This window comes from Myxocyprinus asiaticus, chromosome 21 (assembly GCF_019703515.2).
Source record: "Myxocyprinus asiaticus isolate MX2 ecotype Aquarium Trade chromosome 21, UBuf_Myxa_2, whole genome shotgun sequence".
Taxonomy (NCBI): Eukaryota; Metazoa; Chordata; class Actinopteri; order Cypriniformes; family Catostomidae; genus Myxocyprinus; species Myxocyprinus asiaticus.
The window spans coordinates 29,530,791-29,546,564 of record NC_059364.1 but is presented as its reverse complement, the minus strand read 5'-3'; the positions used below and the strand labels follow the sequence as shown (position 1 = coordinate 29,546,564).

General features: G+C 36.5%; 1 pseudogene; it reads right to left on the bottom strand.

Moving 5' to 3' along the window:
• Positions 1-15,774, bottom strand: part of LOC127411776 (serologically defined colon cancer antigen 8 homolog) — a 40,182-nt pseudogene that overhangs the window by 22,373 nt on the left and 2,035 nt on the right.

Sequence of the window (15,774 nt, the reverse complement as noted above, 5' to 3'; positions counted from 1 at the left end):
AACATACTATCTCAAACATATTTTAAGGTAAAAAAGTATTTTTAAAAATTGTATTAACACCGTCTTTAATTTGAACAAAGGTTTTGGACAAAAGTTCAAATATTAATACTATTTTAAAGCAAAACTGCTTCACTTTTTCTTATTCTTTTAAGAAATATAAAAGTATATATATATTTTTTTTTTAAAGAATTGAAATGATCTGTGGACAGTTATACCATATCCTCTCAAATAATATAAAAATGAAATTGAATTCAAGAATTGAGAACATTTAGCTCGTGGTCTATATAAATTGCATTTATTTTTATTTCTTGGCAGAAATAAAAGAAAGTGTCACATCACTGACCTCAAAACAGGTTTTTCAAAAATAGTGAATGCACATGACATTAAAAACTGTTGAGGTGTAAGGAACTAACAATGCACAATTACATTCTTCTATTATGTTTTTCTAGACCTGCGGGTGCAAAAAACTTATACTTCATAAAAACCATCTGGATCATTTTCATGCACAGTGGTACTTTTCCAAATGTAAACAAATGGCTCAAATTACTCACTAATATTTCTGGAACAGCATGCTTCTTTATTGTAATTTATAAACAATACATGACCGAGTCTTAATACTTAAGTACTGCAGTCCCCTGCGAACAGATGCTGTCCCTCCTCTGCAGCTGTGCAGCTCTGTTGCAGATGCTGCAAGATTTGCACTTCCTCCAGAGGAACACAGACCCCAGTGCCATCAAACCCACTGAGGCTTCAGCACTGCCTACACTAAGACTCAATGACGGAGAGACCATCATTAGATGGGGTTGAAAATGTCATCAACCCCCCAAAAAGCACCCTTGAGAAATCCGAGGGTGATTAATTAGCATCACTGGATAAACACATCATTTCAAGAATGTAGTTATATGTACAGTCATTTTCAGAATAGTATTAGGCTACTGATTGTAAAATAGGTGACAATATGCCATAACACTTTTTGACCCCGTTACCTTAGCCCTCTTCACAGGTGAGTATGACATATCAACTGCACCCTGGCAGCACCATTGCAAAGCTAGAGAATGGAAGAGATTACAAGGCAGAAACAACTTGACCGATAGATATCAATTACACCCTGACAGCACACGATCATAAAAAACATTGGAGAGAGGCTCAAATACTAACATGCAGAACAAATAAAAGCTTGGTGTCTGACTTCAGAAAAACAAATGTCATGCATGTTTTATGTGAATTGTACTTGTATCCTTTAACTGCATTTGAATACAATAATGACATGTTTCAAATGAGTAAGTTACTGAATACAGTGACCCCAAAAAGTATTTAGACAATTAACCCACATTTAAAATGCACGTATGTCATTGTGTACAAACATCAAAGCAAGTGGCACATATCTGAAAGATGGAAAAGCACTCTTTTCAAGCACACCATTTCACAAAAATAAATTTTGTAGGTTTTAAAATCTTCAAACAATAGATATACTTTTATAGATATACGACTGGAATATGTCCAAAGTTAAAGTGATTAATTACACCTGTGGTTACTCTGCTGGGACACCTGTGTGAACTTGTAGGGAACTGACTTCATACATCTATTAAAAATGTCCTAGTAAGTTCTGAGAAAAGATCTAGCATAATTTGTTTGTAATTTTGTTATATAATGCATTATCATCTGTATAATTTTAAGTGTGGCTTAAGTGTCCAAATGCACTGAGGCCATCGTATATAGTAACAAGCAATACTAAACTCAAGAAACAAAAAGTTCCTTTAGGGCTTTGCTGGCAGTAACTAATTTATGTGACTTACTACTATGAATAGCAAGTCACTAAATTGCATCCAACGGCAATGCAAAGTTCCTCACTGTGGCAAAAACTTTCTAATGAAAAATCAAAAGGGTAGGAGGTGTTATATCTGATCTATTCTTCATAATCTGGAGCTATAATCCATGTTTGCATTCTATTAAGCAGAGATTAGTTGAACAAATGTTACTGAAAAACTGTTTATTCTGACAAACCATTGTGAGGAGGTTTTGATCTTCTCACCAATTCTGGTCTGATTTTCTAGACAGTTTGGGGATTTTTGCAAGACACACACACACAAAGTGAGACAAAATCAAAGACCAATGTCTTCATCTCTGCAAACTGTAATATCTTCAAATAAAACTAAAATCTGGTGATAGGTGTGAATGTAATTTAACAACCAAAATACAGCTAGTTATGTTAAATGGCAGCTTATTATTATGGTACGAATGAAATGTGCATATGCTGTATGTGAAAAATGTATAAATGTATAAAACACTGCATATGCACTACACACCCTATACTGATTTACACAAATAATTTGAGTCAGATTAATTTTAAAGTTATTAGGAAAAAATGTGTTAAGAAAATGAACATTAATGTGATATCAGAAAACTTCACTGTGCACACCCCAGCCTGTTAAACTGAGTGATGTTTTTGAAAGAGTGTGTGCACCTCTCTTCGGCCCTGTTCTCCTGGTGCGTGGTGGACTGTGGTGGTGGCAGCTGGTATCTGGTGGCGATTTAATAAAGTGCGTGTGCCCTCTTGCCGGCATGCTGGCACTGCCAGTGGACGGGCTCAGTGTTGTGGCATGTAATAGGATTAAGGGGGTTACCTGGTGAGGTGCAGTTGGCGCTGGGCGCGGCTTAGCCCCTCGTCCGGGCTGGCTGCCTCCGCCCGGGCTCGGCCCTCTGCCCTCTGGGCTTCCTCCAAACACTGCCGGCAACCGCTCAGCTCCACACCCAGCTTCTGTACTTCCTGAACCCCGTGAGAGGAGAGAGAGAGAGAGAGAGAGAGAGAGAGAGAGAGAGAGAGAGAGAGAGAGAGAGAGAGAGAGAGAGACCAAGTATTCATGAATTTTGTATTAAAACCTATTTTATTTTTTTGATTATCTCCCCTTTTCTCCCCAATTTGGAATGCCCAATTCCCAATGAGCTCTAAGTCCTCATGGTGGCGTAGTAACTCGCCTCGATCCAGGTGGCAGAGGATGAATCTCAGTTGCCTCCATGTCTGAGGTTGTCAATCCATGCATCTTATCACGTGTCTTGTTGAGTGCGTTACCACAGAGACATAGTGCGTGTGGAGGCTTCATGCTATTCTCTGTGGCATCCACGTACAACTCACCACACGCCCCACCGAGAGCGAGAACCACATTATAGCGACCACGAGGAGGTTAACCCAACATGACTCTACCCATCCTAGCAACTGGGCCAATTGGTTGCTTAGGAAGCCTGACTGGATTCACTCAGCATGTCATTAAATCCTATTTTTAACTATATTAAAAAACTTAAACAATGCCGGATTCAAAAAACGTTTTGCTCATATATAAACCCAATTTCATTTTTATCATAAAACTGTACATTTTAAGTGCTAAATGAGATGAAAATTCTGTCATTATTTACTCACTCGCATGTTGTTCCAAACCCATGTGACTTACTTTCTTCCGTAGAAACACAAAATTAGATGTTAAGCAGAATGTTAGCCTCAGTCACCACTTTAATTGCACTGAGGCTAACATTCTGCCAAACAACAACTTTCGTGTTTCAATGGAAGAAAGTAAGTCATACAGGTTTGTAACAACATGAGAGTGAGTAAATGATGACAGAATGTAAATTTTTGGTTAAACTATCCCCTTAACAAATAACTGTTGACATAAAAATGTGCAGATTCCATCCTGTGTGACCAATTAAGTTTCTCTTACCTGCTCGACCATTTCTAGCTGGCGGCCCAGTTTGGAGCTGATGTCTCTCACCTCTCTGTCTGCCTCTTCTTTCTTTAGCTGGGCCTGGCTCAAAAGAAAACGCAGCTCCGCACATACCTGGCATAAGCATAATGGCAACTTAATGCAAAATTCAAGAACCTTACAATATTCCAACCTACTGTTCATGAGATAACAGTTAATTCACATATTGTACTCTTACAAATTCATTTAAGAGATGTTTGAGGTGTCGGCTCAAACTTCTATCGCCTTTCAATCCACTCCATCAGCAATGCTTATGTAGTTCTACTGCCATCTAGTGCCGAGACATTCTCCATACAAAACACCCACATAAAGAAAGATAAGAGGTTGCATATAATTTAAATAAATATTGAACTTATTTAGAAATTGGTGAATTTATTAATTATCTTTAAATAATTTTAATGTTTAATTCCAATTCCTTTTTGTACAGTTCAGATCTTTTTGCATGCGTACAGAATAAGCACATTGAGATAAAAAATTTTCCACATCCAATTTGGGCCACTTTCATTTGCGGTTTTAAATCTGATACATATCCAATATTACCAGAACTCCTTGTAATACAAAATCTTTGTTTTAAATATCCATTGTAACAGAATATGTATTCATATCTGCCCCTGTCCAAACAAGGCAATTCTGGAAGTTACACAATGACAGGCAAATACCAAGTTCACATTTTGCAGTAAGATTTTTTTTTTTTTTTTTTTACAAAAATTTAAATAAGTATAATATACAAACGGGTGAAAGCACCATAACGGTGTCTCAAAGCGATACACTCAAAGAGGCTGTTTTTGTGTGTGTATTTTTGTTGCATAATGTGAAAGACATGAATGAGAATAAAACTATCCTGCCAAGGTATTCATGTATTCATAGTCAGTTGTGTCTTAAGTGAATTTAAACAGGCCGGATGTGCATCAGAAGATCCAATCTGTGTATTATGCCTTGCGCTCCAAACCAGGTAAAGTCTATTGTGTGCAGAACAAGAACATTAAAAAGGTCCAGTCCAAATCAGCTAAGCTATGTTTCACTGAAGTGAGGTTGGCTTAACACTGAGCAGTACCTTGCTACTGTCTGCTTCCTGTGCAGTGAGCTGCTTATAGGCTTCCTTCAGCTGACCATTGAGTGAATTTTTATGTCTCTCTCTCCTCTCCAGCAGACCCTCCAATTCAGCCACTCTCTGAGACAGACTGGTCACCTTACAGCAGGGAACAACAGGAGTATTAGCTTCAGTGTCCCAAAAAAGTATTTGGACACTTAAAGGGATAGTTCACTCAAAAATGAAAATTCTCTCATCATTTACTCATCTTCATGCCATTCCAGATGTGTATGACTTTCTATCCTCTGCTGAACACAAACGAAGATTTCAGCTCTGTAGGTCCATACATTGCAAGTAAATGGTGGCCAGAACTTCGAAGGTCCAAAAAGCATATAAAGGCAGCATAAAAGTAATCCATATGACTCCAGTGGTTAAATCCATATCTTCAGAAGTGATATGATAGGTGTGGGTGAGAATTTTTGAGAATATTTAAGTCCTTCTTTACTATAAATCCTCAGGTGGCGATATGTACAAAGAATGTGAAAGTGGAGATTTATAGTAAAAAAGGACTTAAATATTGATCTGTTTCTCACACACACCTATAATATTTCTTCTGAAGATATGGATTTAACCACTGGTGTCGTGTGAATTACTTTTATTCTGCCTTTCTATGCTCTTTGGCCCTTCAAAGTTCTGGCCACTATTCACTTGCATTGTACGGACCTACAGAGCTGAGATATTTTTCAAAAAAATAAAATTGTGTTCAGCAGAAGAAAGAAAGTCATACACATCAGGGATGGCATGAGGGTGAGTAAATGATGAGATAATTTTCATTTTTGGGTGAACTGTCCCTTTAAGCCACTCTTGAAAATGTATGAATGTCATTGAATGACAAAAACAAAAACAAATGCAAAAATGGATTTTTTTTATTTTTTTTTAAGAATGACAACACAAGCACATTTCAAGCAAAACATTAACAAAAAGAAGTTTGTTAGGATAATAATAACAAAACAAAACAAAGAAAAACAGATGTTCACTTGGTTTGTAGATGCCACTTGGTTGTATGTTGTTATTCAAATGTGGCCTAATGTGGCCTAAATGTCCAAATACTTTTTGGGGACACTATATAGAACTATTTTTATATCATTTTACATAAATGTATATATATAGCTATTATACATAAACCAAATAATTTATTTTCTACTAGTTTGGTTTACACTTGAGGATTTCAAAGGATGCCCAAACAAAACATTAAAAGATCACTCTCTTCATCCTAATTCATTCTAATTAGTAACCGAAAGTAACCGATCTGGTAAAACTGTAGCTGTGTGCCATGATTAAACAGACACTAGAGGGCAGCAAAAGCTCAAATAGACCTTCACTATGGCACGTCTCTGGAAAGCCATCCAATTCTTTAAAAAGTCATAGTCAAATCAATTAAATATAATAGTATCCATCTAAAGTAGGAACACAATATTTTATTTATTTTGGCAACTGAACAAACAGTCTTGGCAAGCTCCCCTTTCTCTTTCCTGCACTCTGCCCATGCTGCCTCCCTGGCCTGGGAGATCTTCTCATGTTCAGAAGCCAGCTCTCTCTCCAACCTCACTCTCTTTCTCTTCAGCTCGCTGTGGAAGTGCTCACACTGCATCAGTACCTGCAGGTGCACAAAGGCAGACCGGAGGTCAGAGTCAATAAGTAGAGTACCTAGCTATACACAGTGCATCAAAGCATTTATGGTTATGCAAAACAGGAAAATGTATATTCTAATCATTGGTTTGTGGTAAAGGTGTTGGCACGTACTCTTGTCTTCTCTAGGTTTGCCTCTTCTGCCATCTCCACTGCCTGTTTGACCTGCTTATAGGCTGCCCACTCTCTCTGCTGGGCCTCAGTCTGACTGGTCCTCAAGAGAGCACAGAACAGTCATTAGCTCATTTTGTTCTCTAACAAACACAAAAGTATCTCTTCAGGTTACTGAAAGAAGACTGATCTGACACATACTCAAGACAGCAGATGATTAGCTGTACGACCATCAAAGCCGATGTCAAGACTCCTTTCAACCTTGCTGTGAGAAACAACAATTGACTGAATCAACACAAAGATCAATTAAGGTAATCAAAGGAGCATACTAATGTTAATTAACTCAGATGTCTAGCTTCAAGGCAGTTACTAAATCAATAGCTCTAATCTGAATTTCTGCTAAATAAGAGTTTGAAAATCCAAAAACAAAATCAATAATACATTTTTTTTTTTTAAACGTTTGATTGTTTGACATTAGATTTCCATAAGTCATTTGTAATTTTTCATCACAATTGGTAAAATATTTATTAGCAAATATAACCTCTATGAAATTTGTCATATTAGAATATTTATTTTCTTTATTTTTCTTTCATTGTCCCTGTATTGTAATGTAGGTCTATTATACATCCAACTAACACCAATGCAGCAGAGTTCTATGGAAATGACTGAATGTTACTACAACAATCCAAGCAGCTCTTACACCTCTTTGTAGGTGTGTAATTGAAACAAAGAATAACTCAAAAGCAAAACATGCTCTGATGACAAAAGGCAAAGTGACAAAATATCGGAACTGATATCGGCCAAAAATTTTCATACTGGTGCAACTGGACCGAAAAATAATACAGTAAATCGCTTTTAAAAATGATAAATTCATGATTTTTAAAAAATATTTAATTTCCCAAACTATTTAAACAGAACAATGTCAGACTACTCTACTTGGATTTAATGTTATTTATCTATAGGAATAAAATAAATGTCTCAGGATTTCAATTCAGGAGTAGCAAATCCTACAAAAACACACTTACTTAGTGAGTCTTTCAATAGTCTGGACATGGACACTGGAGTGTGTCTCTGCTAGACCTGCTTCATGCTGGGCAAACTTCAGACACAGACCACCCACACACTGACCACTGCCCGCCACCACGGCCATCGCTTCTTTGTGCCGCAGTCGTTCTTTTGTTTCCTCATACTCCTGATTACTCGCTAAGTCTTTCCTACACGCACACACACATACACGTGCGGTGAGAGAGCATAAGCATACAGTAAGCATATTTTGACAACTGATATATGATTCTTTTGGTAGTGCTTATACTGAAGATGCACAGTCATTACAATGTTGTTAAAGGGATAGTTCACCAAAAAATTAAAAAAATTTTACTCACTTTCATGCCATCCCAGATGTGTATGACTTTCTTCTGCTGAACACAAACGAACATTTTTAGAAGAATATCTCAGCCATTATGTGATTTTTGAAGCTTGAAAGGTCTGGTCACCATTCACTTGCACTGAATATTCTTCTAAAAAAGAAAAGTTTGTTTTCTGTAGAAGAAAGAAAGTGAGGATGAGTAAGGGTGAGTAAATGATGAGAGAATTTTCATTTTTGGGTGAACTAACCCTTTAAGAAGCACAATTCAGCACAAAATCACTATAAGCCACTTTGACCCATACCCTTGCAATTTACTGACACTCACAGCACTGGAAATCAATAATCAGGGGGTTCACACATCTTAAGTAGGGCTGGGCGATATGTCTTGAATTATATCTCGACATTTCAGCCTATTGACGATATTCCTTATATATCTCGATAATTATGTATTTGCTCTAAAATGGCTCAAAAGTGTTTTTGTTTTTTTATCAGAGGAACCATAATTTCATCCAAAAAGCCATTGTAGCCAAGTAGATTAAATATTTTAAACACACTAAATAAAAATCTAATAATTAGTTTTTCATTAAATAAACACAAAGGAGAATGAAATTCAATCATTTTCATTGATGTGCACTTTATATTTATATTTCATACACAATGATATATAATAGCTAAATAAAAAGCATTATTTACCTTCAGTGTTTTTACTGTGCAAAGCTACTTCACTGATTTATTTTTGAAACCACAGTTGAACATTGCATAATACTAAATTATTACTGTATGGCACGTCAGGTTGATTATTATAATATAATTCTGAATTATCATTATTATTCTGATTATTAGATTTGTGTTATACAAAAGTAATATACCTCTGTCCTGTTTACTTCATCTTCACATGGGGGCTTTTATTTTGACACAGAAAAGACCTTTCTCACACGCTGGGTTTTGGAACATGGAAGTAAACATTTGCAGGGTTAACTTCGACAGTGGTGAATAAGAGATCATAAAAATATTATTTTCACTTACCCATTTGCTCCAAGAGCAAAAGAAAAAATCTGCTGTTACATTTGAATGACTTTCCAGAAGAAGAAAAAAAATAGAGTGGTGAATTAAGAGAGTCAGATGGGAGAAGATGCCAAATTTACTGTCACTCTCGCAGCTGTGGTAATTCAGTTCTTAAAACGGATTCCAGGGTAGGGTGACCATATTCTGGTTTTCCAAAAAGAGGACACCATTTTTTTGTTTTCGCCGGGGGGTGGGGGGAATAATAGGGTTCAAAACAGTGTTACTATGAATGCAAACTACAGTGAAAAAGACACTCTATTAGCATAACATAAATATATATAAATAAATAAACATTTCCATCATTCTTTTGAATGTCCATGTACTAAAATAAAATATTTGATGCCATGAGTGTACCTTCATTTACTATTACTAATATTTTGAATGGTCATGGAAAATGAAGCAATGTGATAACAATTTTACCTGGTCACAAAAAGTAGTCTGTTAAGTTACCTGATGAATTTTTACCTTTTGCTGACCCTTTATGCTTCGCAGAGCTAATGTGTGCTTCTAAATCACTTGCACCTTTATTAGCAGCTGACACATAAGTGCCAGCTTTACATGTCATACATTCTGCTTCCCACGGATCTTGACCTGGACGAAAGCATGGGAATTTTTTGTGCAAATCCTCTGTAAATTTGCACTTTCGTTTGGGCATTGTTTCCACTCAGCTGTCATTTGCTGCAACTGTCAAGCAACTGTTTGATGCCGAACACAGCACTTCGCGCGTTCGCGGAGAGATTGACAGGCAGGAATTTGGCCAATAGTTGCTTCAAGCCTCTTATAATCGACCAATTGGTGTGCGAGAAGGTGGGACTTTCAAAGAGGGGTTAAAGCAATGCAAATATGCGCGCGCACACAATGAAGTATTAGACCAGATGCACATCATAATGCAACTAAAGCCGAATCCCGGACAATTTCGCAAATTTTGAAATTTAGATGCTTTTTTAAGGTCCGAAAAAGAGGACATGTCCACGAGAAAGAGGACGTATGGTCACCCTATTCCAGGGTAATATAACACAAAGCATAATGTTATAAATTGACACTCAATATTTTTAAAAATTATCATATAAAAAAGTTTGCTAGAATTACGCTGCTAAATAAGGCGGAAACGATCATCACAGTCTGTGAAAAAGGCTGTGTATTTGACCGTTTACAATGTTCTGCATTTCCAGAAACATTGTAATCTCCTCCTTTTCTGTCATTCTGTGCCATGTTTGTAGATTTGTATAATAATTTGTAACTGTTACTAATGTTTGGAATTGCACGAATGCTTGAACCTGCATTACTTTGATTTCACAATGCACGCAAACTGATCTGAGAGCGCCGTCATGCGCATGCACACAGATCAGTGCGTCACTGGTTTGTTCTGAATCGCACACAGACCATGTTTATTTGTCTTTAAATCGGAGCCTTTTGTGGATTAATAATCACATATGACCAACTCGCCATGTTGATGTTATTTTGTTTAATTGTGCAGCCCTGAAGGATCGTGAAATTAGTCTCCTGATGCGCTCTTTATGAAACTTAATGGCCAAATAAAAGCACATTAAAATCATCGCGATATTCACGATATTGGTCAATATTACATCGTCATCAAAATTATCTCGATTATATTGTTAATACTCGATATATATATCGCCCAGTCCTAATCATAAGTATGCAAAATGCATGTTAATATGGTATTTTTCCTACTCAAAACATTGATTCTAAGAGCACGTTTTAGTCACTTGTGAGATTCATTGGGAGAGGGACATGTTTCAGGCTCAGCCACTGATTGAAGCCCACTTACTTCAGGGAGAACACTTGAGCCTCCAGGGTCTCAGTTTGTGCTTGATAGAGACACTTGAGCTGCTCCTTAGACAGTCAGAAGATATAGGAGCCAAAGATATAGAAATCAGAATTTGGGTACATTTTGAGTCATTTATTCATGCCATATTACTTAGATACAGAAATGTTTCCCACTGCCAAATATACCATTTCTTTCTTCCACTTGTGGTCATCAGCTTGATTAAGGGAGCTGAGTCTTGATTTTGGAGTCTTTTCTGGTGTGGGCTCCATGTTTAGCTAAAAATGAAGTAGAGGACAGAGGTAACAAAAATGTCAGTCACCGTATATGAGCCCTTGAGAGAAGTGTTTGTATCAAGTTGTATATAGTTAAAACCACAATAATGCAAATAGCATCATGGGTCTACATTGTATGTCTATACTGACAGTAACATAAAATGTGATTTTGATGTAAAATTTTCATACATTGTGTCATTATAGCATATCCTGTGTTGCCATTTCTTTAAGCACAATAACTAAACGCCACATAGATAAATACCATGCTGTCTGCAAGTGTGTATTCTTTAAGAGTGTCTTCAACTGTCTTTGTTTTGAGTTCTGCATGTAGTTTCTCATTCTCTGTTTCATTCCAAGGAGTTCATCCTTTAGAGAGAAAACAAAAAATACAAACATACACAGTTACAACTGCCATTCCAAAATCAGTAATGGTATACAACTTTGAATGACCTTAATGAAATTCACACAGAACTGAGCATTCTGGATGAATGATTTTGCCCCAGATAATCAATTCACTGATATTATCTCATGTTAATTTAGAGGACTGACCTTGCAGAACTTGACCTCAGCCTCCAGGTGCTGAATGTACTCTGATTGATTGTGAAGGATAGGAACCATGTCGTGAACACCAGGCAGACTGCTACTGCCCTCATCTGTGGCTCTTTGCTAGACAGCACAATCAAACTGTGGCTATATATAAGATTTTTAAACATACAGGAATGACTTATAAATGGACAAACTATAAATAAAAGCATTAAAACTAATAACCTAAAGTTTTTTATCACTATAACACATATATTATTATTATTAACCCTGTAAAGCCGTGTGTCAAATATGATGCACAAAATTTGACGGCTCCTGTTTCACTCTCTGTTCAAGCTGATGAGGTAAACAACCTATGGTATGTAAGTTTTACATGTTTATGGCACCATCTAGTGGCTATTTATGAAAAAGTGGTTTCAATGTTTATATCGATCTATTTAACCTCTTAACGACAGGTGGGTCAAAAATGACCCACTTACGTATTTATTTACATTTAATTTATGTTTAATTAATGTTTAAACTGTGAAATTGTAAACTATTATTGACATTCATTATATAATTTGAAAGATCTGGGTCTCAATTATATTTCTTATATTTTAAAGAGATTTTGACGATTGCAAAGTTACAACAATAAGATTTTATTAAATGTGTCAAGAGTGAAAATAAAACACGGAAAATGAAACCGGAAGTTCTGACCTTTATTGTCTTCCAGCCAAACACATATGAGCACAATCCTCCAAACTTCGGTATGCTTTTCATTGCAAGAGTCCAATAAATAAAATCCATTAGAGATTTTAGTCCAAAAATGTACAAATATGAAGAAATTTTGATCAATCTGTCTTTGGTCAGGTTTTACATATTCAACACGTTATCATTCATGTCCATTCTCTGCGAAGTCTTGTACTCTGTGTAGTGTTTCAGTAGCAAAACACCCAAACATGATATTTGGGAGGGTCTTACGAACAAAATGAGCCATCCCTCAAAATGATCTGTGCAGTTGTGATTGGGTAGTCATTCAAAATAGCCAAACAGGACAGTTGACACGAGTGATGTAAAGATTTGCGTCATCCATGATTGTCTCTGGATAAAGCTGGCCAATGAAAAGCTAGATAATTTTTAACTGATGGGTTGTGTAACTAATGAAAAGAAAAAAACAACGATATGAGGGTTGTATATATCCTTGATGCCGATTCACGAAGGTTCGGAGTGGAAAACCGTGGAATGTGTTTGTGCTTTTACGCAGTGTGCAGTTCTAGCGTGTTACTGCCGTACTGTCGACAAAGAACTCGTCTTTTGGACCCGCGATCTGATCCACCCTCCTCAGCTTTAGTCACCATCACTGGGGATATGGAGAACACACGCTCCTGACTGCATTTTTTCATCAAATCCCCTGTTCAACTGCACATCCAGGGGGCTCTTGCATGTCATTCAAGCTGAGGTGAGTTAGACCACGGAGCACAAGCGCTCCCAATGCTTTGACATTTTTTTCCCACTGCTTTTCGTTCAATTTGCATTGGGAGCAGGTGTGCTCCAGGCTTCACTGACGGTGATCGACGCCGGGGAGAGCGAGGCTCCCCGGCTTGTGGCAGTGGATAAAGACCCTGGGTTAACAGCAGAGCAAAAGCTCTGAAAAATGACTAAGCCAATTTGCATTTGTAAGAGGAAAAAATTAACAGAAGCATCTTTATTGTAAGTAAAATGTATTTCCATTGCAATTTGCAATGTTCTTTTTACATTGCTTATAAAATGCATAAATATATATGGAATGCATTATAATATATTCCCAAATAATAATACAAAAAAATTCTATCTTCATGTATATTTTTGTTTGTGTGGTATTTTTTACATGGCAATATAAACAAATTGTGTGTTTTGAACCACTTTGATAATTGGTTTACGGAGTTACTACAAGTGGCCTTTTTTTTTTGGAAGTACACTCACATAAATCAACTTCAAAATTGTGTCAGACCTTCATCAGACACGTGGCTTTGTATCAGATGTGTTTTTGGGGCACTGCGCATAGACTTGCATATTTATAAAAATATATATATATATAAAAACAAATTTTTATAAATAATATTTGCGCTCACTACTCAAAATATTTGAATAGCTCTAACAAATGTTTTTTATACTACAATGATACATTTTTACACTTGAATAACAAATGTCTAAGTGTCTACTGTCAAATGAGCCCAAGTTTGTGTTTGTAGACCAAAGGGTTCAAGAACTGGAAGAGTTTTACTTTGGGTATATCTTTTCAAGCTCATGCACAAAAAGAGGCCGAATGTTAAGAAGTTAAAATGGGGCGGACTTGCACGAAAAGTGACTCTTATGTTGGGATAAATGACAGCTTATTTCAATAAAGTAAAAGTGACAGTAATGATTATTTTGTTACTGATATTTAAAAATGAGTATTTGCTGAATATAAGCAACTTTTGGTTGGTTAAAATTTTGAATATTATTTTATTGAAAACCCTACTTTGAAATCCAATATGATACATCAGGCTTTTAAGGCATATCTCTCAATCACCATTACATTCCATTCATGCCCACCACAAAAAACAAACAAAAAAAAAAAAAAAAAAAATATATATATATATATATATATATATATATATATATATATATATATATATATATATATATATATATATATATATATATATATATATATATATATATATATATATATATATATATACACACACACACACACACACACACACACACACACACACACACACACACACACACACACACACACACACACATACAGTTGTGCTCAAAAGTTTGCATACCCTGGCAGAAATGTTGAAATTTTGGCATTGATTTTGAAAATATGGCTGATCATGCAAAAAAAAAACAAACTTACTTTTATTTAAGGATAGTGATCATATGAAGCCATTTATTATCACATAGTTGTTTGGCTCCTTTTTAAATCATAATGGTAACAGAAATCACCCAAATGGCCCTGATCAAAAATTTACATACCGTTGAATGTTTGGCCTTTGTGACACACACAGGTTTAAATGGCAATTAAAGGTTCATTTCCCACACCTGTGGCTTTTAAAATTGCAGTTAGTGTCTGTGTATAAATAGTCAATGAGTTTATTAGCTCTCACGTGGATGCACTGGGCAGGCTAGATACTGAGCCATAGAGTGCAGAAAAGAACTGTCAAAAGACCTGCGTAACAAGGTAATGGAACTTCATAAAGATGGAAAAGGATATAAAAAGATATCCAAAGCCTTGAAAATGCCAGTCAGTCCTGTTCAATCAATTATTATGAAGTGGAAAATTCGGGGATCTCTTGATACCAAGCCAAGGTTCTTAGACCAACAAAGATTTCAGCCACAACTGCCAGAAGAATTGTTCATGATAAAAAGAAAAACCCACAGGTAATCTCAGGAGAAATACAGGCTGCTCTGGAAAAAGAAGGTGTGGTTGTTTCAAGGAGCACAATACGACGATACTTGAACAAAAATGAGCTGCATGGTCGAGTTGCCAGAAAGAAGCCAATGCCACAAAAAAGCCCGGTTACAATATGCCCGACAACACCTTGACATGCCTCACAGCTTCTGGCACACTGTAATTTGGAGTGACGAGACCAAAATAGAGCTTTATGGTCACAACCATAAGCGCTATGTTTGGAGAGGGGTCAACAAGTATTGTGCTCCTTGAAACAACCACACTGTCTTTTTCCAGAGCAGCCTGTATTTCTCCTGAGGTTACCTGTGGGTTTTTCTTTGTATCATGAACAATTCTTCTGGCAGTTGTGGCTGAAATCTTTCTTGGTCTACCTGACCTTGGCTTGGTATCAAGAGATCCCCGAATTTTCCACTTCTTAATAATTGATTGAACAGTACTGACTGGCATTTTCAAGGCTTTGGATATCTTTTTATATCCTTTTCCATCTTTCTAAATTTCCTTTACCTTGTTACGCAGGTCTTTTGACAGTTCTTTTCTGCTCCCCATGGCTCAGTATCTAGCCTGCTCGGTGCATCCACGTGAGAGCTAACAAACTCATTGAATATTTATACACAGACACTAATTGCAATTTAAAAAGCCACAGGTGTGGGAAATGAACCTTTAATTGCCATTTAAACCTGTGTGTGTCACCTTGTGTGTCTGTAACAAGGCCAAATATTCAAGGGTATGT